This window comes from Miscanthus floridulus, chromosome 9, assembly GCF_019320115.1.
Source record: "Miscanthus floridulus cultivar M001 chromosome 9, ASM1932011v1, whole genome shotgun sequence".
NCBI lineage: Eukaryota > Viridiplantae > Streptophyta > Magnoliopsida > Poales > Poaceae > Miscanthus > Miscanthus floridulus.
The window spans coordinates 823,504-836,031 of NC_089588.1; positions in this window are offsets into that span (position 1 = coordinate 823,504).

Here is a 12,528-nt window from a genome sequence, read left to right on the forward strand (position 1 = left end):
CTCCTTCGGTCAGCCAAGTACCAGCAGGCGCTACGACGGTACCACAGCCGACGGGTGCGGGACCGAGCCTTCAACATCGGGGGCCTCGTCCTTCGCCTCGTACAGAGCAACAAGGACTGCCACAAGCTCTCCCCACCCTGGGAGGGACCGTACATCATCGCAGAAGTAGTCCAGCCAGGCGCCTACAAGTTCAAAACCATCGACAGCAAGGTCTTCACCAACGCCTGGAACATTGAGCAGCTATGTCGCTTCTACCCTTAATAAACGCATACTTTCCTTATCAATTTTTTGTCTTCACAAATCCTCGATCTTTAGTGACACCCGACCCCTGCAAATTGCGAGGGGTCGGACCTCACTCGGGGGCTGATATAAATGATACAAGTACGCTTATTTTGCAAACACTTACTGTATTACCTCCGCAAACATTCTCTAAAACTTTCCATTCTTCTCGTAACAAGTCCTAAAGACTAAGATTTTGGAAACTAATTCTAAGTACAACTGGTAGGACTGTGGGAGGCCCACGCTCCAGTGGCTACGACCTCTTTGTTCACTAGCATGATCAGAATCAATTCACCCGCACTCCTAGTTTCTTACGACTTAAACCATGGGAAGGGTCGGAGGGCACCGAAACCTCTTCTACAAGAAGAGGAAGCTGAAAAGCTGTTTGCCATAAACAAAAGATAAAAGTTTGTTCATTCTTCGCACAAATTCACCACTTACAAAGTGATTTCATCACAAAAAGGACTAATGTACTCGTAAATTCAGAGGACTATTTTCTTAGGGGCTCGTCCCACAAACTTATTCAATTACAGTCTCTGCCTAGCTTTATTACAAGTACTACTGCGGTCGCCGCGCCACGCTCTCCATCGACAACGCCCGGGCATGTACACGGGCCAGTTCGTCTACTGCGGCCACTATGCCATGCCCTCCATCGGTGACGTCCTGCTGCTCCACAACGGCGAGGCCGATGACGCTTGGTACCTTCCAGTGCTCCTCCTCCTTCAACGGCAGCAACCCCTTCTCGGCAAAGGCGACACGCACCATCTCATCTACGTTGGATGACCTCTAGCTCAACATCACGCTTCAGATTCATGAGCGGATCAGTGAGTTTCTCTCTCTCTGGCATTACCCTTCCTCACTCAGGAACCACCGCGACGCACGGACGCATTCGATAGAAAGAAAGAAGAAGAAGAGGTAGCGGCTCAGAGGTAGAACAAGAAGTGGGATGAGAACTCCCCTCCCCCTCCCTATTTAAAGAAGGGGCTCAGTAGCTGAGAAAAGGCAAAAGGTTGGGACGAAAAACTCTCTGCCTCCCCCCTATTCAATACGAATGCGAAATCAATGCTGACAGAAATCCGAGGGGATGCGCCAGAACTGACGGGACGCGCTCCGGTCGATGAGGCTCCGCCCGGTCAAATGGGATGCAGCCTAGGTATGGCCCGCCACTAACCCGCCCTGGGCACAGCAGTCAAGGTGCACACGTAGGCTGGCGACCCCCCGCTTCCCCAGGCAGGACCATGGAACAATCCGACGATAGAACCCCTATCTAGGGGGGCCCAATGGGCCACCTGGGCCGATCGGACAGCCCAAGCAAAACGATGAACCAACGTCCAAAGAAAGATAAGCACTTCTGGTTTCTTACTTTATGCGTTAAATTCATTACCGAGCATCCGACCCCAGCAGTGGCACAGACACCGCTCGGGGGCTGCCAAGGGTGTCTACTAGTCTAGATGTCCCCTTTGCCCGACCCCCCCGTATGTTTGAAACCAGAGGCACGGTATGCGGACATAGGGATGTGAGAAAAACTAGATGAACTGGTAGACCCTATGCCCTGGTGGCTACTGTGTTTTCTGCTCACTAGAATAACCAAACTCACAGTCCCCCGTGTCTACAACTTCGTGGTTCGAAGGGGTCCGCCTATAGAATCTCCTCCAAGGAGAAGCTGTTGGGTCACCCAAGTCAATCGAACGGCTCGGATCACCACCGAGATACAAAAACAAAAAATTGCGATACTCATGTAGGTTCCACCGGCCCCATCGTAAAATGTCGGACCCAGACCCTGCACGAATAGGTTTGGTAGGAGCTTTCTGTCGCTCGTACCACCAAGGTAATGTTACCGGCCCCGCCTTCATTTCGATTAAATTATACATTCAAACATTGCATATGCAAATCATTGCATCCCAACGCTTCATGTCACATCACAAAACGGTAGTCGCCTCATTCGATATGGGCGGCAACAGGCCAAGGTTTGAAGGCCAGCCCACGAAGGGCTCAAGGCCGCCTCATGTCAAACAGAGCTAGGGAGAAATAACTGAGACAAGCCCCAGCGGCCCTGCCCGACCCCGCTCAGAATCGGACAGGGACGTCTCAACCTTTTCTCATTCGATTCTAACCTCGAGCTAAACCCACAGAATCTCCATTGAGGAGAGGCCATCGGGCCACCTAAGCCTATCAAATGGCTTGGGCATCTACCGGGCGGCGGGTTAAGAAGTTGTGGAGTGCCACCAGAGGGCTCTGCCGATCCCGTCAGCAAATGATGGACCCGGATTCCACATGAACGTACCCGTTAGCGAGCTCATTGAGCGTGACACTCGAGCTGTCGAGGCAAGTGTCGTCAACTCAGCCCCTCCGGTTGCAAAAACCGAGGATAGGGTAACACGCAAAGCACAGCCGACCCCTATCAGACCCTAATAGGGCTCGGGGGCTTGAGCCACTCGATCCCAGATCAAAAGACCGAGGTTCGAAGGCTGACCCGCAAAAGGTCCGAGGCCACCTCATGTCGAATAAGAGCTAGGGGAGAAAAACGCGGATGAGCCTCAGCGGCCTCTGCCCAACCCGCATTGAGGCGGATAGGGTCATCTCAACCTTCTAGTTCAAACCAGCCCCTAGCCGAGCCCATAGAAACCCCATTGAGGGGGAATCTGTTGGAAGGCGGGGCAGGGAACAACGGAATGCCACCCGAGGGCTTTGTCGACTCCGTCGCAAAGCAATAGGATCAGATTCTACCCGAACACCCCCGTTAGCAAGCTCATCAGGCACGTCATTCGAGCCACCGAGGCAAATGACACCGCCCCAATCCCTCCAAATTACGACGAACTGCGGATGGGACAAAACATCATGAAACAGGCCAGCCCTCGACCAAATCCCCACCACGCGCGGGGGCTCAGGGAAGGCAAAGCCAGCGGTAAAAACCGAACGCACGGTCACACAGCGATCGCCAAAATCCTAAGTAAGGGGTACGAGCAAGTACAAACATAAGCTCACCTCTCTCGCTCCAGTCTCCAGTAACATCCAACCCTAGCAACCACAAGGGGTCGGATCTCACTTGGGGCTGATAAAGGTACTGATACTTCCTCTCTTTTTTTGAAAAAAGTCATTACATTAGACCTCTTCCCCGCATCAAGATTGGTGGCAAGGTTCAGGGGAACAGATTGGTATAATCGTAAAAAGCCCACGCCCAGACGGCTACGGTAACTTTTGATCACCATTACAATCAAGATTTCCCCTAAAGCACCTCGGGCCCTACGGTCTTAACAAGCGGAATGGTCGATCGCGTAAAACTTTTTTCATCGCAAAAAGGGAAGAAGGTAAGATCAAAACAAAATTACAAAACAAAATCACGAAGTTGTTCCAGAACATGAAAGTACCGACACTTGTTCACATATTACATATAAGTGTTTTTCAAATTTATTCGACTAACTACTTCCGCGAAGGAAGAACCATTTCTTTCAGACTATCCGCTAGGTTTTTCGCAAGAGGAGCCACCGCCTTCTCAATCGCGTCTAGCTCATCATCCTCATAAGTAGGCGGGAAACCTTCACTCATCACCTCCAGGTTGATCTCCTTCTCGTAATGAGAATGGGCAACGGTGAAGGCTTGGGTGATCCCAGCGTGAAAAGCACTCTCCTCAAGCTGGCCCACCCGAGCCGTGATATCAGCGGCACAGGCCGCAAGGGAGCTGGTCCCCTCCTCTTGCGCCACCTATAGGTTGTCGTAGACTACCAGAACAGCGGAGGACAGGTGATCATACTCATCACCTTCGGCTTGGAGAAGCCCCCGCGCCTCGGCAAGATCAGCACGCAGCCCGACAGAAGCTTCCTCGACCTCCAGCCTTCGGGCCACCGTGGCTCCAAGATTCGTCCGAAGGGACTCAGCCTCCTGACGTGCTTTGTCGTGCTCTCAGATGGCCGGGTCGTGCTCCTCGTGGACCGTGCTGTGCTCTGAGCGAAGTCTTTCTTTGGCCTGGCGCGCCTCATCCCGCTCCCTGCACAGCCGATCGATCAGCACGACATCCTGGCCCGCCCTCCGCTGAAGGTCCGAGGACCTATTCTCAGCCTCCCGCCTGAGATCCCGCTCCGTCTCCAGCTCACTCAGGACCTCAGTGGCCCGCTTACTGGCCTTGACATCCTTCTAGACCAGCTTGTCCCGCTCCTTTTTGATCTTGGCGGCCTCCTCGTCCAGCTTCACCCTCGCCGCTAAGTCCTCAAACATCCCGTGGGCCTCCTCCATGTCCCGACGCGCCTGGGCCTCCCGCTGCTGGGCGGCGGCAAGCTGCATGCCCACATCTCCTCGCAGCCGAGCCTCCTCGGTGAGGCAATCCCATTCCGCCTTCTGCTCACGGAGGAACTGGGATTTGCTCCGACTACGAGCAACAAGGATCTGAAAAGAAGACCGGTATCAAAAATACGAAAACACAAAAGTACTTGAAGAAAGAGGAAAACGAGGAAGAACGAGCAGATACCTGGCTAGTAGGAACAACAATTTCACATAGGGCCCCTCTGACCTGGTCTAGGGAATTCATCATGGTCGAAAGCCCGACGTCGAGACTCTCCCGCTCCATGCTCTCGGCATGGTCGTCGAGGGTGAAAAGAGTCGACGTTGGGTCCTGAGCGGCCATCCACTGGAGCGGCGGCTCACCCCGCATGGGGGAACGGCTGCCTCCTGAAAAAGGGCTGGAGGTGACTGCCTCCTGGTCCTCCGCATCACCGTCACGGTGCCCGAAGACCCTCTAACCAGGCCCTCCTCCATCTGGGCCGCCTCGAGCGCCGCGGGCGGATCCACCGGTGGGACCGATTCCGTCACCCCTTCGGACGCCACCATGGCGATGCCCGGCCCCGCCGGGCTTGTCGTGGCCGTGGTCATCTCCACCTGGGCCTCTAGCAGCGTGGACTGCACTGCGCCCTCGAATGCCACTGTGGCTGCGCCCGACTGATCCTGGCTTGGCACAGCCGCGACCACCTCCACCGGCGATACAGGACCCTCGAGCGGTGGTGCCACACCCACCATGGAAGACCTCACCTGCTCGACAACCACCAAAGGCGCGGGCGCCACCACGGCCGCCGTCGAGTTAGCCAACACAGCCACAGCATCGTCGCCACTCCTGCCCAAAACAGGAGCAACGTCGGGCGACGCCGCCCATCCTGCCTGAAGGGCAAGGCTCTTCTTGGGCGCCGGCCCCAGAGGGCGGCCCGTCCGCAAGAGTCTACACAAAGGAAAAAGGCATAAAGTCAAAACAGAAAAATGAAATGAAAGAAAAACAGGGGAGTCAATGGCTTACCCTGACGCCTTCGATCGGCGGGAATGCTTTGGGGATGAACCCCTAGACCCCTGCCCCAACTCGTCGGGACGAGACTGCTTTGAACCTGCCCCCTGCTCCCAGGCAGGGGAGCTCATCTCCGAGGGCACGACAGCAGAGCCACCCCTCTTAGTCAACGCCTCAGACGGGGTGGCAGAGCCACCCCCCTCTATCAGCTCATGGGGCGTGGCGTCGGAGCCATCCCCCTCCACCAGCACCTTAGGGATGGCCTCGGCTCCATCTCTCCCCATCCATCGATCCTCCACCAGCACCCCACACGAAGCAGTAGATTCCTCGGCTCTCACCTCCACCAACCTCGCAGACTCGTTTCCCTCCGTGCAGAACGGGAAGGGTTCCTGCACGGATGGATGGGCACTTGTTAGCACGCCCTCGTCCTCTAGGACACCCCAATCCACACCGATAGCAACCTAATCATCATCATCATCATCGTCATCATCGTCGTCAGCACTGCTTACATCCTCTCCTCGATCCCATGCTTCCTGCTTCCGCTGCTTCTCCTTTTTCTTCTGCTCCCTTGCCTTCTTTTCCCACTTGGTCGCGATGCGATTCACCGCCACCACAACCCGATCCTTCGGCAATGGGACCGGGCAGTCCTTGAAGATTAGCCTCCTCGACTGGTCCTGCCATCCCAAAGTTGGTATTAAAAGGTCAGAAATTCAAGTGAAAAGAAGAGCACGGGGAAGGAAAGCTTACAGATTAAAAAAACCTGGGTTCCGGCCGCATTGGGGGATGCCCTGGCACCGAATACACATGTTCGAGGGCGGAACCGACGGTGTCCTTCGAAGGCTCCATTGCCTCCTTGATACGCTGTGCCACCTCAAAAGGAGCAAGCGCCTCATCAATGAGCACCGTTCCTTCGAATGACTCTCCAGGAACCATCCGGTACAAGGGAAGCTCGCGCGCCATTAGCGACGCCACCCTCCTCGCATGGTAGGCACCAATAATCCCCGACCCATTCACGCCCCGGACCTTCAGAGCATGAATGGTGGTGAGAAGGCCGGCAAGGTGTTTCTTCCCCGGAGTCGGACAGCCCCACTGCCACGACTCTGGGGCCTCATCGATGAGACGCCCAGAGTACTTCGGCAAGGTGGCACTTAGGTCATCCTTGACATAAAACCACTGTGAGTGCCACCCCTTATTGGAGGTCGACAGACGCATCAGCGGGTAGTCCCTCGACCGGGTGGGGCGCAGATGAATGCTGACATATCCCATCGGCACGTTCACATCCTTCCCCCCAATCTTCCTCTTCGACAAACTGACGGTGAAGAAGTGCCGCCACAAATTGAAGTGGGGGTCGATCCCAAGGAAATCCTCACACAGGGCAACAAATGCTGCCATATGTTGGACACCGTTGGGGGTAAGATGCTGCAACTCCACCTGGTAATAATCTAACAACCCCCAAAGAAATCTATGCGTGGGTACGGCAAATCCCCGCTCATGAAAGATGGCAAAAGACACGACGTACCCTTCGGGCGGCGCTGGCTCACTCTCATCACTGGGCAGCAGCCACTTCCCGACGGCGGACAGCGGGCGGAGGAGGCCATGGCGGACGAGGCCCTCCAAACACCGAGAAGTAATGCCGGATCTGCCCCACAGCTCCATCGAAACATCGGGAGGAAGGTGGGTGCGAGCTCAATGGGGGCGGCGGCGCGGACGCGAGCTCGACGGTGGCTATGAACGCGGATGCAAACCTAACAGCAGCTGCAGTCTTGGCGTGGGAAGCTAGGGCGATTGGCAGCGAAAAACTGTGGATGCGAAGGCGAGGAGGCGAAGTACGGAACCCTGGGGGCGAACCCTGTGGTTTTATAGAGGCGACGGATGCAAGAAGAGCAACCATCTGCCTCGATCCACGAGCCTGCCATGCGCACCACCGCGTCACGTCATGGGACACGCACCCGCAATCCCTATCCTCTCCCACCGAAATCATGCTGGACGGTTTGCCTTCCCAAAGCGACCGGACTCTTTTCCCACAGAGGGGACGTGGGCCAGAAAAAACTCTTCTCTAATCCATCTGGGCCCATAACGACCAGGACTCGGTCCGAACCGTCTCGCTGACCGCCCCAGCAAGGGATAAGCCCACAAAACGACTAGAACTCAAGGACATAGGCATTGCCAGGGCCTCGATCCGTAGTCGAGCCTTAGGTAGGCCGGCCCAGAATGAAATCCCCGCGAACGGGATCCCACGATTCCCTTGAAAATATCCGGTTGACGAAGAACCAAGTCTTATGGCCTTACCCACGGAGGGTCCGATACTACCCCGGGCGATTCTACTAGAATCACCCGGTGGCTCGGGGGCTACACCCGACGGGTGCGCTCACGCTCACCCTCTGGCAAATTGAAATACCCCCTGGGCGATTCCGCCCAAATCACCCGGGGGCTCGGGGGCTACACCCGTCGGGTGCGCTCGCGCGCACCCTCTAGCAGATCAAACTCCGGCATGTCAAAACATCCCTCGGGCGATTCAGTCCGAATCACCCGGGGGCTCGGGGGCTACTGTCGGGGACCTGATACCGGGGTACTTAATAAGGTGGAACTAATGGCCATCGAACGCTAAAAACTCCCAGACGGACATAAGCACTAATGCACTCCTTGCCTGAACGATGGGAGTTTGGTTCCGCCTCGCCCGAAGCCCGTGGGCCAGCTCCGCCTCGCCTGAGGGCTGGCGGCTCGGCCCCGTCCCGCCCGAGGGTTAGGGGCCAGACTATGCCTCACCCGACCCTCAAGGGCTAGGTTCCGTCTCGCCCAAAGCCCAGGGTGGGCTCCGCCTCACCAACGGCTGAGGGCTAGCTCCGCTTCGACCAGACATCCGAGGGAGGGCTCCGCCTCGCCCGACGGCTGCGAGCGGACTCTGTCTCGCCTGATGTTTAAACCCTGAGCTCCACCTCGCCCCACCCCCGAGGGCTGGGCATCGTCTCATCGAACAGCCGGGGGCAGGTCCCACCACGACCGACGAGGTACGTCATGTCCCTCCGTAATAATGAGCACAGGGTGCGACATGACATACGAGTCAAACACGGTACCAAGGACCATACCCTGCGCCGCTACAGATAGCGCTATTAGGGCACGATGGGACGGGCGCTTTAGGCCCTCCCAGGCGCAGCAGAGCCTAAACAGTGTTGCGGGCGCGTGCTCTTCGCCCTACAGTATTGTAGGCGTCGCCTTCGGCCCTCGGGTAAGGAACAGGACATCAACATATGACAACCACTACGGTCCAAGGAACTCCCATCCTCTACAGTGACGAACAGGCGGTCACCGCGCCGTCCGCTCCCCATAGGGCCGTGGGAATGCACCTCGGTCCGACACGCCGCCCGCAGGGGCAGGACGGGATGTGCCCACTTGCAGATCAAGTAAAGGCGCATCGTCATCAACACACAGGCACCCCGCGAACGTGCCAACCCCTGACATCAGCTGGCCGTATCAGTGAGGCTGGCTTGGAGGAGAAGGAAAACCCGGACCCTTCGAAGGACCTTCGGTACCCTTGCTATTTTCCTCTTTCTCGCGTATGTAACCCTTGCTCCCCCCTTGGTCTATAAAAGGAAGGGCAGGGCTCCCCACTAAGGGGACCGACTTTTGACGGACAACTCACATACAGACGAACTCATAGAGAGTTCAGTTCCACATCACATACACAACCAAGCCGCCACCAGGCTCTTGGCATCCTTTCGACCCTTCCATCAGAGACCTGGGACCAGTCCCTCTCTCGACCGTTTGTACCCCCTACTACGAACCGCTTACGGTGCTAATAACATGAGCAGCAACAGAGTGGACGTAGGGACATTCAGCCCGAACCAGTATAAATCTTGTGTCCTTTAGCGCACCATCTGGGCCTAACACGCATAACTATAAATTTACTAGTCGGTGCTTGTTTGAAACACCGACAGAAAGGGAAGAAGGGGATGCGCCTGCGCCACCACAATTGGTGATCCGCAATGGTGGGTGATGGGGACCGTGGTTCTGATCTTCCGTCAGGTAGAGATATCTATTGTTTTGGTAGAGCACGACACATCGATCTGGCTTCAGATCAAAAGACTTGAATCCTACAATCTTACCACGACTCCTCTGGTTATCAACCGTGCCACTAATCCGAACCGTGCCACTAATCCGATTGACCTTTTTAACCTCTTAATTAATTTTTTAATTATTTTTTACAATAATAAATGGTTTTAAAGGTTGAAGAGTAAAAAATGGTTTTATACGTGACGGCAAAATTGGACGACCGTGAAAATTGAAGGGTCAAAAGAGCTTTTCTTTTTAAAATTTTTTTTTGCCATTCTCAGCAGGAGCTTCGGACAGTAGGTCCATATGTCATTGACTCAAATGAATCCATGTGTCATTCACTTAAGGGTATGTATAATCACTGGGCACACTTAAGAGTGGTAAAATTGCAAATATTTTCATTTTGGATAGGTTCTTTTTAAAAGTTCATTCTACCTCCTTGAAATACGTTGTAGTTTGATTTTCCTTTTCGTACTCCAAAACCATATATTTTATGCCCCCCCTAAACTTTCAACCATTCAAATTACCTTTCTACCCTAGTTTGTAGTGACTTTGGAGGCAGTTTAGTTTTTTAGTTAAAGATAGTGAAATACTTAATAATGGTTTTAGATTGTATTTGGTTGAGCTTCTAAAAAGTGCTTCAACTGTTAACCAAATAGAGGAAACCAAAAGTTGTCTTTTCAAAAGCAACTGCTTTCATGTAGTGTCGTTTTGGAAGCACTTGATCCTGCTTTTGACTTTTGATTTTTTGTTTTTTTTTTGAAAGTGGGTGGAAATAGGCAGTTGCTTCAAGTTTTATACCTTTTTCAATCAAATAGCTTACAACTTTTCCACGACATAGCTCACAACGGCTAGATCACAAAATTATCTCTAAGCTTCTAAAAAATTGAGAAAAATTCTAGAGATAGATTGGGATACGATGAATCCAAATAAAATATTTAGAACTCATAAAAATATCTACGGATGCTTAAGTAGAAAAAATATCCAGAAAAATCCCAAAACATTCTAATCGATATGTAAACATGTTTTGAAATCTTTTCGCAACAAAAACCTAATTCACAACCAACATGAATGCATTCAGCATGAATGTATGTTGCATTCATGCTAGTTGCATTTCATATTTTTGTCATGCAAAGTTTTTAAAACATGTTTATACCTCGATTATAAAGTTTTGGGAATTATCTTGATATTTTTCCCATTTTCCTAAAACTAAACCTATTTTTTTTTAAAATTCTAAATATGTTTTGACGAGCTCTAAATATTTTATTTGGATTTTTTTATCCCAATATATCTCTAGATTTTTTTTTTCAAAATCTCTAAAAACTAGATCTCTTGTGTGGTTTAAAAACATTATCAAATATGCATGTGCCATCCCATGGTGCTTATATCGGCCCTTGTTGGTTTGTATATCTTGGTAGTCGTAATCAATTCAGGACGCGGAGTGTGGCCAAGTCAACGAGCACCTGATGGAATCCTAGTTGGCATCAATTGCTTAACGACTAACCAAATCTTGCTTCTATCAGCATATATAACTTGTTCCAACTTGTGCAATTTTAGACAATGCCAGCGTCAAGGGGGAATGATTCCAAAATAGCGAATTATAGGGCCGAAAAAGCCCGGCGCCTACATTTATCGGTACAACGCTGAACATTGTCGGCGGCAGCATATCATGATAAACTTGACCTACTACTAGTATGTACAATAATCCACTCGTAGCTGAGTCAAGTCTTCACACGCATTGTGAACTATTCCATCTAAATAATCCGCATGAATCGCTATCGAGAGCTAGTCACCAACTCACCATTCATTTCATGGAATCCAGCCTGTTCAGTTTTTTTTTCGATCGACTGTTCAGATTCAGAAGCAGACAGTCCACGCGTAGTTGTATTGAACTTGACCAGGAACATGTCAGGACTTATTTTTTGTCCTGTGCCGCTGGCCGCTGGCTGGACCAAGCAAGCAGAAGCAGGCGAGTGCTACTCGCTGACCGGCGGGCAGCTAGGCCAGTATGTACTGCCAGAAACGATTTTTATTGATGCGAAAAAAATTCATTGGCGGTTCGGAACGAACAGACATTAGCAGAAATAGATCTGGGAGTCTATAGCCATAAATTACATTTACACTGAGGCCTTGTTTAGATTGCAAATTTTTACAATCTGGACACTGTAGCACGTTTCGTTTGTATTTGACAAACTTTGTCCGATCATGGACTAACTAGACTCAAAAGATTCGTCTCGTGATTTACAACCAAATTGTGCAATTAGTTATTTTTTTACCTACATTTAATGCTCTATGCATACGTCCAAAAATTGATGTGATGGAGAGAGAGTGAAAAAACTTAGAATTTTGAGGCGATCTAAACAAGGCCTGAGAGGCCGTTTGGATCCCTTTATTTTGGAGATATTGAAATTTATCTAATGGATTAGACTATTTGACTTAGAATTTGACATTCCATACCATTCTTAAGCTAAAAAATAAGCCTATGTCAATTTTTTAGATGGAAGATGGAAATGGATTTTATAGATCACTATGTTATAATTCTATTCTCCAGCTTATAGCACACTCTTGAACTCACTTCTCTACAATAGAAATACAGCATATAAGTATGTCCCTTATATGCCTAACAATAAATATACAAATATATTCCATATATAACTATATTAGCTTAATTAATCTATGCCTAAATTTTTATTAGAATGAATTCAATTCCAAGAATCCAAACGAGCCTGATAGATTTCTTAGAGACAACAGTAGAACAAATCCTCTATTTAAATCTATAAAAAAGATATTAAAGTATTAAAATAATTTACAGCAACAAATAAATTAGGTTTAAACTAAATTAGAAAAGTACTAAATTAATTAAATCTTTATGTATCATTGAAAGTATTAAATTAACATTGAAAAGTTATTATAGATATACCATTAAATAGTTTCAA